Genomic DNA, 12425 nt, shown 5'->3' with positions numbered 1-12425 from the left:
TTAGCCCTAAAATGTGTTGTGTATATGGCCCTCGGTCTTCAAGCAGTCTTCTATCCAGTTGAAGCTGCCTCCTCTGAAACAGCACCTTAATTATTTTAATGGACCCTCGTGGACTTGGATAGTTTTGAATGGCCTTGTTCATCAACGCTAAAGATGGTCCAGCGGTGAATGATGCCGTCTGCAGACGTACAGATGTGGGATTGAACCCCGAGGCTTGAAACCTCCGACTTGCAAAACACACAAACATAATAAAACGTTGTTCAAAACTATAAAAACCTGAAACAAAGCCATTCAAAACTTGTGTTGCATTCATTTCCTGTCGCATTTCCGCTGCGTCCAATTTCAATTTCCATTTCCGACTGGAACTTTCAAGGGAACAAAAGACCACCTCCCTCGCTGGATGGAAGCCATGAAAAAAGGCATTTTTTTCTTCTTTGTTGGTTAGCTACATTATCTTTTTTGTCAACAAGCGTTTTTATTGCAAATTCACAGAACACAATCCCCATCATATACAGTATCATGAGATATAAAACAACTGATATAGTCGGATGTAATGTTATTTTTACGTGTTAACTGTTACTGGGGAGAACATTTATGTTGTTGTGTGTTAGTGTGCATGTGCGTCTGTGTGTGTGTGTGTGTGTGTGTGTGTGTGTGTGTGTGTGTGTGTGTGTGCGTGCGTGCCTGCGTGTGTGTGAGTGTGTGTACCTGTGTGTGTATAAATAAATAAAGAAAAAAATAGAACAGAACCAATCAAACAAAGTTGTGCAACCACTTTTAAAACTGTTGGATTGATTGTGGAGCAGCACAAACCTTGTGTGAGTTAGTGAACTGTCAAAGAGAGATGAACTGTGGCTGGTACTTTGTACTGTGCGACTCTTTGAAAGGAGACAGAGGAATGTATTTTCGCTTCCATGCCTCCTGTTCAATTTTCTCAATCCAGTTTCACCGTGAAATAAATTATGAAAGAGAGCGAACTGAATGTGAACCCAGCCTTTCATAACCTCAGGTAGACAGACAGGAAAGTAATAATTGAGGTCATATAAACTAATTTTGGATGCTTTATTCAAATGATCTGTACTTGTCCTGTTGGTAGCTATCATGTCAATAGAAGTGTGTATAATATGATATGTTGTCTGATGTCTTCGTTTTCAGTTATTGGCTTTGAGAAAACTATAGTAAACCCTTCTACTCCTCTCAATTGCGATCATATTTGTGCCCGTTTTGAACGCTACTTCAAAATACTTGGGGATTTGGGGAATTTTAAAAATGTAAACATAGCCCCTTCAAAATGTGCCTTCCAGCACTCCGTTACTCAGATTTACATTTTATACAATAGGCGTGGATGTTTGACACATGTTGTGTGCCACCTGCATGTGTTGCCCTTTATAGTTTCAAGAGGCAATAGAGATTGCTAGAAGCACCATAATTACCTCAGAAACTATAATCAGCTTCAACACAAACATTATTGCTTGAAGCACTTGTGCTGACACAATTAACTGCAGAGAAGAAACACGCTGATGGAGATTAGCAATGTGCCTATTGCACTTTGTCTTTTTGTATTTTTTAATTCCAAATAAAATACATTCAGAAGAAGCTCTACTGTGTAACAGAAAATTGCCTTAAATTGTCCCACACAGGTGTGCAGTGAGGCGGAATAATCCGCTGATCTCTAAACTGACAGTATGTTTATTAAAGGTTATACAATATTTGCTCTGGTGGCAATTTGTTTATTAATACTTTGGTGCAAAACTGGAAGTGCAAAAAGTGTATATTCCACTGCACCTGTTGATAGACAAGAGTCTAGGTAGAAAATAAGGGCCGGTGTACTACGTTCATGAAAACATTAATGATAATAGCAATGCAATGTGGAGGTGTAACTGTTTAAAGGTGTTGTTAAGCAAACTGCAACCATTGAGAGATCTACAAGACGTGAGTGTTGGATACTAAAAGATCAATCTTTTTGTTGAAGTAATGCTTTCAGTTGCTCACCTTACCTGCTTAGAACAATAGGGGGAATGGGGGAGTTTTGGTGATGGAGAAAGGGGGCAAACTAGGGCACGTACAAATTGCTTGGGCCGGACCACCTGGTTGTCTTTTGAACAGACCTGCGATGACGATAACCTCAACCCTGTCTCATCAAATTACGTTCCCAGAGGACTATTCGGCATTCTCAATTACGTTTGACCATTTACGTATTTTGTCCATGATTACGTTTTTATGAACATATTCGGCATTCTCAATTACGTTTGACTGAAAAACGTATTTTGTCCGAAATTACGTTTTTATGAACATATCGCAAACAAGTTCGTTCTCAGCCTAGAGCTGTTCAGGATGCTCAATTACGTTTGGCTACAAAACGTATTGATTACGTTTTAATAAACATATCGCATACATTCGTTCTCAGCCTATGTTTTGCCATTTATTTACCTCTAGGATTATGTTTGGTTGAAGTGTGCATTGTCTGGGCGGCTGCCTGAACTACAGCGCTGCAGGAAATTAATATGTTCCATAGATATGTTCACATGTTTCTTCATTCATTCATTCATTCAAACAAACTGGTGAAGGCAATCGACGTTCCGACATGGCCACGCCCCCTTTGGGTGGAAAACAAAGCGATTTTGACTATAATGCAAAAAATTGCGGTCCAAAACAGCACAAAAAGAAAACGATCAGAGGTAAATAAGTTACAATTTGACCGACAGACACAATGTTAAGATCCTTTACAACTTCTCTGCCAGCTAGATAACGTTAAACTAGACTACGGAACTACACAGGGCTGCAGGGAAAATAGGGTGACGTCAGACGCACGCCCCTCTACAAACCAATCAGTATCGAGGAATGCTAAACGAGCCTATCGGCAGCCCTGAGCTAAAAAGATTTCTAGCGAGACCTATGTACTTTATTTTCATAATCTTGATATTGCGAATTCATATGATCTGTCTGAAGTCTGATAGGCTAATTCTCAAGAAATGTTCGGTACACAAATAGGCTACGTGCCAAGCTGTTGATCAACTGGACACAATCAAAGATAGCACACACACACACAGCTGACAAGAGCGCTCCCTCCCTCCCTCCACCCTCCGCCGAGTTTTTTTTCCCAGAGCAAATTTTTGAAGTCAAGGGTTATCATGGTGACACAAATACGTCACACTTCAGCTAGTAAGTGCATAAACATATGTTTTGAAAACATATCTAGCGAGAAATACATCAGAATATCATTATATTCGGTAATTGGGAGTATCTGATCTCTATTTGGTTAGTTTGCTGACGTATTTACCACCGTTGCTATGTAATCCTACATTTCCCATCATCCTTTTTAGGGCTGGGTGGACCCGTTGGACTCCTATCAGAGTGTCTGCCGATTCAGGGCGCATTCCATTTACAATTCAGGGCCTCCGCCGTAAAACCACAAGTCAGACATGTTCACACGGCTGACACTTCCGTTCTGCCCCATCATAATAAAAAAAAACTTAACAGGAAGTAGGTTACATTATTCCCCTCCTCCGAAACGTCCCCGTTTCCACACAGAAACATCATAAGGGCCCTTAGGAATAATGGAACCACTTACAGAAACATGCTGCACTACCAAAAAATTAATAAAATAACTTGAATTGAACACATTCTTTATAGGCCTACCCTAAACCTTAAAGCATGTAGGCTCATTGTAGCCTACCCACTATTCTAGGGAAACTATTTCTGTAAGAAAAATGTGTTTTATAGCCTTTGTGGTTGTATAATTTAAAGTTTCTGATCAAATATGTGGCGGATTATACATGAAATTATAAAACAATTAAATGTACAGTTTAAAATGTCATTGAATAGGCTTCTTGAACTTACTAAAGCAGTACTCTACAATGCGTGTGTGTGTGTGTGTGTGTGTGTGTGTGTGTGTGTGTGTGTGTGTGCGTGCGTGCGTGCGTGCGTGCGTGTGTCACATCTTGTAGCCTACCCTGACAGGGATTTGGTTGTTTTCTTTTAGTTAATGATATCAAATGTTGCTATAAATTGTGCATAGCCTACACATAATATAAAACTAGGTGCATATTGAATGTGAATCCTGCAACTGAAAGTATTTGGAAGGAGTAGGCCAGTTACTCAAATGGGAGTAGTTTAAAGATTGCTTTATTCATGATTTTGACCTTAAAAAGGTAGAATTTTAGGCAGTCTTATGAACAGTGCTTAATCAGTGTTTGCGGTGTGGTGTGGCAGTGTTTATTATTTTCTGCATATGCAGTTGACTCAGTATATTGTCCCCTGTCTTAATGGTAAGTGGTCTTGACGGCGGTTTGTCCACCACACACTTGGCATGATATACAGGTGAAATTTGAATATCGTGCAAAAGTTCATTTATTTCAGTAATTCAACTTTATAGGTGAAAATAATATCTTATACAGACTCATTACATACAAAGTGAGATATGTGAAGCCTTTATTTTTTATAATTGTGATTATTATGGCTTACAGTTTATAAAAACCCCAAATTCAAAATCTCAGAAAATTAGAATATTACATAAAATCAATAAAAAAAGGATTTTAAATACAGCAATGTCGGCCCTCTAGAAAGTATAATCATGCATATGTACTAAGTACTTGGTTTGGGCCCCTTTTGCATGAATTATTGCCTAAATGCGGCGTGGCATGGATGCTATCAGCCTGTGGCACTGCTGAGGTGTTATGGAAGCCCAGGTTGCTTTGATGTGGCCTTCAGCTCGTCTGTATTGTTGGGTCTGGTGTGTATCATCTTCCTCTTGACAATAGTCCATAGTTTCTGAGTTCAGGTCAGGAGAGTTGTCTGGCCATTCATGCAGAGTAGCATGGTCAGTCAACCAGTTACCAGTGGTTTATGGTACCATGGGCAGGTGCCAAGTCTAGCTGGAAATGGAAATTGTCATCTCCATAAAGCTTGTCAACAGACAGAAGCATGAAGTGCTCCAAAATCTTCTGGTAGACGGCAGTGGTGACTTTGGACTTGATAACACAGTGGACCAACAGCAGCAGATGACATGATACCTCAAATCATCACTGATCCAAATTAAATGTTGTGTTTCATTTGGAAATCAAGGTTCCACAGTCTAGAGGAAGAGTGGAGGGGCACAAAATCCAAGGGGCTTGAAGACCACTGTCAAGTTTCAACAGTCAGTGATGATTTGAGGCACCATGTCATCTGATGGTGTTGGTCCACTGTGTTATCAAGTCCAAAGTCACCACAGCTGTCTACCAGGAGATTTTAGAGCACTTCATGCTTCTGTCTGTTGACAAGCTTTATGGAGATGCTGAATTACTTTTTCCAGCAAGACTTGACACCTGTCCACAGTGCCAAAACCACACGTAACTGGTTGACTGACCATGGTATTACTGTGTTGATTGGCCAGACAACTCTCCTGACCTGAACCCAATAGAGAAACTATGGACTATTGTCAAGAGGAAGATGATACACACCAGACCCAACAATACAGAGGAGCTGAAGGCCACTATCAAAGCAACCTGGGCTTCCATAACACCTCAGCAGTGCCACAGACAGATAGCATCCTTTGGAAGCGCATTGTGAAGCGCCTTGTGACCCTGGTCTGTGAAGGGCGCTATATAAATAAAAGCTTACTTACTTACTTACTTACATCCATGCCACACCGCATTTAGGCAATAATGTGTGCAAAGGGGGCCCAAACCAAGTACTTAGTACATATGCATGATTATACTTTCTAGATATTTTTGTATTTAAAATCCTTTTTTTATTGATTTTATGTAATATTCAAATGTTCTGAGATTTTGAATTTGGGGTTTTCATAAGCTGTAAGCCATAATAATCACAATTATAACAAATAAAGGCTTGAAATATCTCACTTTGGATGTAATGAGTCTATATAATATATTAGTTTCACCATTTAGGTTGAATTACTGAAATAAATGAACTTTTGCACGATATTCTAATTTTTCGAGTTTCACCTGTATTGATAAGAGATTTATTCTTGTTCTTTTCATACGGGCAGCGACATTCCACGTGTGTATCGCGCTGGACCTGTGGTGTAGCATTGGGCGAGGAAGCCTTGACAGCGCCCTGATTTAATCTGCAAGGTTAAGATCTCTCTATAACAGTTTTTCCAATGACTCTAGCCTATTTTGTTCAAACTGCCTTTGTATTTCACATCCCTCAATTAGCACCTGTCACTTTCACATGGGCCTATTTTAATTAAATATTCAGATGATTCAGCAGATGCAAGGTGTGTCAGTTCTGTGTGCAGTTCACAGGACAGTTTACAGGGACAGGGAACAGGTGGACAGTAGTGTTCGGGCATGGTAGGAGCTACACACCTCTTAAATGTAACCAAGGTTGAGAGATTGATATGGATTTTGGGAGGACCAGGAGGATAGGCTAAATCTCCATTCTGGGAGAAGAGGTTGAGTTGATGGAGGGCTACAGAAACCTGGGCATTTAATTAAACAACAAACTGCATGGAGGGACAGAGCAGACTCTACTTCATGAGCAAATCCTTGTTAACCTGTTTAAGCCCAGTTGGTTGTGGAGAGAATGATAATGCACAAGCTGCTGAAGATGATGGACAGCATCACCTTCAGCTATTTGACCACTACAGAAAGTCATTCCTGATACAATCCACAATAACTGTTGCTACAATGCCACACTTTCCCTATGGCAATAAATAAAGTACATTATCCATCTATAAGTCCATCCATCCATGCAGGTATATTTAAACAACGCCTATGCATATGGGTTCTGTATTATAATCTCTGAAGGACACACCTTTTGGTTTACTATTTCCACAAGAAAACAAATGAGCAAACAAAAAGCTTAATTTTCCATATTGGGCCTTCAAATTTATCAGAAAATCAACCTTGCGGTAAAGAACACCAACTGAATACATTGCTGGAAAGGTGCTAATGTTGAGAGTGTGAAGATTGTACAATTTTACCTTTAAACACACCTACAATTCACCACCATGCTTTTGATTAGATTTAATTTATTTGCACAATAAAAACAACAAAGAACATTGGCCACAGAAATATAAAATATAAAACATTTTTTTAAAGGCAACATATTTTGCAGGTGAGATATATACATATATATATATATATATATATATATATATATGTATATATATATATATATATATATATATATATATATATATATATATATATATATATATATATATATATATATATATATATATATGTATATATATGTATATATATATATATATATATATATATATATATATATATATATATATATATATATATATATGTATATATATATATATACATATATATATAAAAGTTGTGAATGATATCTTACTTCAAAGATCATTTAATGTAAAATACTGAAGAAAATAGAAGTAATTTAATCCACAAGGTTATGCAGAGGTAAAAAGACAAGCAAAGTGGGTATATGGTTGTAGTTGTCCTGCTTATTTAACTGTAAAGGCCGCCTACAACTCCTTATTCGTGATAACCATCAAACTACATCGTGCACATTTACTGAGTGACGATTGTGTTGCATTTCTCACAAACAACAATGATCATCTCACAACGATTTATGCTCTTCGTAGCTCAGGGCTGCCGCTATAGGCTCGTTTCGCGTCACGTGACATTCCTCGCCATTGATTGGTTTGTAGAGGGGCGTGCGTCTGACGTCACCCTTCCTCAGGTCGGCAATACGTCATCTAGACGGAACTCTCGTGGCAGTAGGCTACTCAAAGACAGCGCGATCATTCTAAATAAGCGTTATAGCTCAAATCTGCAATGTCCTGAGCTGTTTTGTGGTTTACAAAGTAAAAAACAAACATCATGGTTTTATTCCTTTGCCATGCCCCCAAAAATTCCCCTAAAGAAGGGCTGTATGACAGCAGGAAGCTCCCGGCTGCGCTCTGCATTCAGTGGGAGTTTGCTATCGTAACAAACAATTAGTTCACGTGTAATCAGCTTACATAGAGACTCAGTGAGGTGAATATATACATCAGGGCATGATATCTCTGGCCAATGGGTCGGATCATTTCGCCAGCTTGATGCTGAGAGACTACACACATGGTTTTAGATTGATCAAATTAATCATTTATAAGTGTCTTTAACGTTATCTAGCTGGCAGAGTTGTTATAAAGGATCTTAACATTGTGTCTGTCGGTCAAATTGTAACTTATTTATCTCTGATCGTTTTCTTTTTGTGCTGTTTTGGACCGCAATTTTGCATTATAGTCAAAATCGCTTTGTTTTCCACCCAAAGGGGGCGTGGCCATGTCGGAACGTCGATTGCCTTCACCAGTTTGTTTGAATGAATGAATGAATGAATGAATGAAGAAACATGTGAACATATCTATGGAACATATTAATTTCCTGCAGCGCTGTAGTTCAGGCAGCCGCCCAGACAATGCACACTTCAACCAAACATAATCCTAGAGGTAAATAAATGGCAAAAAATAGGCTGAGAACGAATGTATGCGATATGTTTATTAAAACGTAATCAATACGTTTTGCAGCCAAACGTAATTGAGCATCCTGAACAGCTCTAGGCTGAGAACGAACTTGTTTGCGATATGTTCATAAAAACGTAATTTCGGACAAAATACGTTTTTCAGTCAAACGTAATTGAGAATGCAAAATATGTTCATAAAAACGTAATTACGGACAAAATACGTAAATGGTCAAACGTAATTGAGAATGCCGAATAGTCCTCTGGGAACGTAATTTTGATGAGAAAGGGTTGATAACCTTCATCTTATAGCAATCATTTCAAGAACTGTGTAATAATTATGACAGCTGACGGTTGTGATAGCTGTGACAGCGTACTTGACGGCAGTACTTCCCTTTTTAGCTTTCAGAGCAGAAGAAAACTTCTTTCATCTGAAAGTCAAACAGAAGGAGAGCTTCATCTTCATCTATACAGACATGCAGTCCGGTTTTGGCTGTAGGCCATGGGCTCAGTTTTATTAGTTTGTCAAATATATTGGTCTAGATATTGCACCACCGTCTATTCCAAACTGATTCCACACATGCAATAGGACTGTCAAGTGATGTAAATTATTTAACCTGCACTCATTGATTGGATTTTCTGACCTCCTTGTAAATGTCAAATATGCACTCTTCTTTTAGTTTGTTTTTTTACCTTGAGGGAAGCAGGTAGTGTACACGCGCGTTATCAGAGCTTCTTGCTGAAAAACAGCTGCCTGTTTGAAGTGTCTCTGAGGATTTGACGCTACGAGTGAAAGCTTTCACAATACATGTAGTCAGTTCAACCATTCTTAAAAATTTATCAGAAAACTATTTGAGTTAGATCAACAAATTAGCCACACAGCATGGAAATACAGACAAGCATACAGAGTTCCATGTTTCTTGATTACCCAAGAGAGCATAAAGATGCTAAAAATATATGTGGTAAATATAACATATCATTGTTTCCATGCCTACCAATGATGAAACCTGTGAATCATTCTCCCCTGCTCCTGCTGTCAAAGGTGCATCATCTCTGCCACAGCAGTGTTGGGTTGGCTTGACGTACTGCCCTTCAGCTTGTCTAACCTGACACAGAATCAATGTGCATGTGTTGGACATGATTAGCTGTACATCTCTCTTCCAAGCCAGGCTCTCTCACCAAGGTTAGATTAACGGAAAATCTAGTCAAAGTGACAGCTCTTCTAGACTCGAGAAAGCTGGCAGTACTGCACGCTATAGTTGCGTGCTAGTATGTTTTAACTAGGGCTGTCAAATTAACGCGTTAATTTAGATGAATTAATCACAAAAAAATGAACGCAAATTAATCGCACTTCTATAATGCCCTTTGACACGGTGCAAAAGTGCTGCGCAGCTGCACCTGTAGCCAATTGCTTACACGGCCCGCACGGCCCGGGTAGAAGGGAGAAAAGTAAAGAGAGAAGCAGGGGAAAGGGGGCGAGGGCTCTATGGACGGTTTATAAGCATGAAGGTAGGAAGACATCTTACTTTATTCTCCACAGTGTCTGTGCATTATTGATTTAGTGGGTGCAACAATGTAGGTTCAAAACAGTATCTCTCAATCTTCCTCCGTGTGTCTCAATTTTGTTTGCTAGCTGTCTCGTCTCCGCATAAACAGACACCCGCTCCGTTTGTGTGTGTGTGTGTCAATATTTTTGCTTATGAGTACGACGATGGTGAATGAATCGGCTCAGTTGTGGGAGATGGAAAGTCGTCATTTAGTCTGCTCGTTTTTTTTAGAAAATTTGGCGCTAGTAAACCTGACTGAGGGGAGGAGACAGAAGATACGAGAGACGGAGAGCGAGAGAGAGAGAGAGAGAGAGATAAACAAACTGTAGTAGGCTATACAGCTGTTCATAAACAGGCATAAAAGTGTCATAAAAGTATGCGATTAATTTAGATTAATTAATCACAGAGCCTGTAATTAATTAGATTAATTGTTTTAATCGCTTGACAGCCCTAGTTTTAACATCCGTAGAATATTGATCTAACATGGTTTGTAAGCAATAGTTAGGAGTGTATACCTTTTGTTCTCTGTAACTTTTGACAACAAATACAAGACATATTTTAAGAGGGATGGCGTATTGAGCTGTCGCTCCATCAGAAAAAAGTGTCACCACTGTTGAAACTCTAGCCTCTCTTCTAGGGGACCCTGGGGCAGATCCAAAGGGACAAACAAACACTAGGAATATGCTTAACTGTCTGGCCTGGGAATACCTCAGGATCCCCCAGAAGAACCTGAGGTTGAAAATTAAATAAAGGACAAATCTGGGATACTTTGCTGAACCATGCTGCCACCACTATACGTATGCACGCAGATATGCAGCAAAAACAAAAAAAGAACAGATGGATTTAATCTCAATATAATTTTTTTTTTATGGTGTTCACGGCCAACCATCAAAGAAAGAGTGGGGTAGATATGAGAGAAGGGGATGGGCTATTGATGAAACTCTTTTTTTTATCGTTAAGTGGCACTTTCTTTGCTAATTTCGGTATTTTAAAGTGGACAATTCACTTTTTAAAAAGCAATCTAAAACTGCAGGGACTGAAAACTCTGTGTTTTAACATTTATCTATACGGCCCTAGTTAACTGTGCCAGCATGAGGTCCAAAAGAGAAAAAGTTCAACGCCGAATGATTTGACCTTACACAAGACCTCCGTTTGAAAGCACTTGGCGGGGTCTTGTTGTATCTCACCCCATCCAAATCAATGTCTATACCTGAACTGTTGGCTGTGCCGTGGTTTGGCCCTAAAGGTATACAGCAGACTGGGCAGATGACTGCAGACCATCTGAGGCCACAGAGCTGCCAGAGTCATCTTCTACCTCCAGCTTAATTTCAGCATAAAAAAAGTGACAAGCATCAGTGCTGCGACCTTCTGTGGCCAGCCAGGTAATATGGCGGTGTATTATTGCTGAGGGACTTATGTAGATATTTGACATTACCACAGTCAGATACACCGTAGATCACCATTTCCCTCCGAGAGTCTGCAAATTCCCAGAAAGACTTTATTAAAGGGGGTGATTTATCTAATCTCGGAGTGAAGTGTGATGATGTGTGAAGCCATGAGAGATTATTAAAGCCTTCCAGTGTCAGGGAGACGGTCCCTGTCACAGCCTGCTCCTCTTCACAATTTAAGACCGCGCCGCCCGTGACATGTCGTCCTCTAAAACCAGCACCGTTCGCCATTTCCTAATTTTCTTTTTTCCTCCCTTTCTTCTTTAAGCCCTATAGTTGATGTGGCGGAAACACAGATCCATAGAATGAATTGCTTGAACGATTCACCTGTGACAGTTCATGTAACTTTGAACAGAATTAATATATCCATTGGTTCTGACTAAATATGTTTTTTTTTTACTTACTATGACCACAATTTAGTTGGTCGGTCATATATACGTTTTATATGCCATTTGTGCAAAATATTCAAGCCAGGAAAGCAGTAAACAAAGATGCATGTCCTGCAGCTAAACAAACAAATTAAAAATATGACCTTTAAAGGGTTATTCCAGCCTAATTATGACCTGTAGTCACATCTAGCCATGTAGATAGTTGTGTTACTATCTTCTAAAAAATATCTTAAAAGGTCTGATGCCCAAGGCTCTAAATGTACAGGTCCTAAACAGACTTCACTGCTGTTCAAACAACTTTATATTGGCTCATCCTGAGCAACGAAACAATCAATTAACCTCTGTTGTAAAGGGACAGGAGGCATAAATCTCAAATGTAAATAAAAATATAACTATCTGCATGGTATATACCAGTAAAGATAAAGTGATATTTCCTATAATTTGTGAACTGATTGACACAAGATTTAATCCTTTGCCATGTTAAGAAGGATTACAGTTGCTAAATCATATTGGGAAAATTCATCATCAACCATTTGGATGGTACTAACATCACATTTAGTTGGTAACTGTCACTAAGCTGATACGCTTTATTTTAGGAAACTTGCCACAGCACAAAT

Source organism: Ammodytes marinus (genome assembly GCF_949987685.1).
Source record: "Ammodytes marinus genome assembly, chromosome: 1".
Lineage (NCBI taxonomy): Eukaryota > Metazoa > Chordata > Actinopteri > Uranoscopiformes > Ammodytidae > Ammodytes > Ammodytes marinus.
The sequence above is the reverse complement of the archived record's forward strand: the minus strand, read 5'-3'. Positions refer to the sequence as shown.